Source organism: Octodon degus, unplaced genomic scaffold, assembly GCF_000260255.1.
Source record: "Octodon degus isolate 3935 unplaced genomic scaffold, OctDeg1.0 scaffold00019, whole genome shotgun sequence".
NCBI lineage: Eukaryota > Metazoa > Chordata > Mammalia > Rodentia > Octodontidae > Octodon > Octodon degus.
The window spans coordinates 3,366,369-3,368,077 of NW_004524595.1; positions in this window are offsets into that span (position 1 = coordinate 3,366,369).

A 1,709-nucleotide genomic window follows, 5' to 3' on the forward strand; every position below is an offset into this window, starting at 1 on the left:
TATAATCCTATAATTTATAGGATTATTTTATAATACTCACCCAAAAAGTCAAATGCAGAAAAATGTAAGAAATCTGTCCATGCACTAGAGACCAAAAAAATCCAGCTGAGGGCCTAGATCCCACAGCAATGCCCTTCACGAATCCAGCTGAAGATCTAAAGCCCATGGCAATGTCCTCCATGAGTCCAGCTGAAAGATTAGAGCCCATGGCAATGTCTTATGCAAGTCTGTATCAAGGATCTGCACTGGGAAGACCTAAAGGTCAGTGGTGGAAGTTAGAAAGTCTGCACCAGTGGGATATTTGTGTCAGCAGGCTGAGGGATCTGCACTGGAGCCAGGAAGCAATGCTCAGAGTAAGGACAAGAGCTCCACTGAAGAGAACCGTAACCATCCTCAGTTACAGTGAGGACCTGAAGTCCTCTGAGGATGAGAATAGCTGAGTTTATATTATAAAAACCAGTGTGACAAGTTTCTCCAGGAGACTCAGCAGCATCATCTTTCCCTCTAGTTCTGCTTTTATGCTGTTGGCAACAATCCTCAGGTGGGCCTTCCATACCCAGAACCATGCTGATTCAGTTCAGCTGCGTGTTACAAGTTGACCATTGGTTAATCCATCACAGCCTCTAACTATCTGTGTAATTATTTCTGATTTTTTTTTCTAGAGACTCATTTATCTGCATTTTGTCTGTCTCTTCAATTCCTTTGTAGCCTCCAATTTTCTCTTCAGGTCCTACCTGGGACCCAGGGATCTACCTTCTTTTTTTCCCCCAAGTTATTAATTGCCAGTGTCTCAACATATATAACTTTCTTTCTATGTGTTTTCTTTTAAATATATGTACTGTGATTTTGTGTGTTTTGCTTGTTTGAATTCATGTATTTTGTCTCCATCAGTGCAAAATAGTGAAATGTTAGTGGTTGGAGTCATGATTATTCCTCTTTTTTATAGATTGGTGTACTGGTTTTTGTCTAGATGCCCCTCCACCAAGCCTCATGCAGTCATGGGGCGGGATTTTGGATTGATTTGTTGTCCAATGCTGGGATTGGGTGTGAGTGCTACACCCACCCTGGGGTAGGTAGCCTGCATACAACATAAGGGAGGGAAAGAGGCTTTTCATCCTCCTCTCTCATTATCATTGGTGTCTTCCACCACTATGAACTGTTGCTCTCTACCATGCCACCTTGCCTTGAAGCCAGTGGATAACGGACTGAAACCTCTATAAACTGTGAGCTAAATAAGCCTTTCCTCCTTTATGGATGTCGGTGTTTTGTGTCAGCAATGAGAGAAAAGTAAGATAATTGGGAAACCAGAGATGTGAGAAACTTAGTTATTTAATGCCACAAAGGTAACTGTCATTTTTAAATTCCTAAAATAAAAATTTTTCCTATAACTGAGGTGAATAGGTGTTTTCTAGTTTTTCAAAAAAACATGTTTTTTTCTATATTGAATGCAATTTGCTTGATCTAGGAGATATGTGTGATGTAATGTATAAGCTACTCATGTTAGGTATGGTGGTAGATGCCTGCACTCCCAGCACTTGGGAGGCAGAGGCCCAAGGACCATCATGAGTTTGAGGCCAGCCTAGACTACATAATGAATTCAAAGCCAACCTGAACCACATAGCATGACCCTGTCATAAATAAAATAAAATAAAATAAAATAAAATAAAATACTTAGAACACAAGAACAATTGTTTCATACAATCTATCAA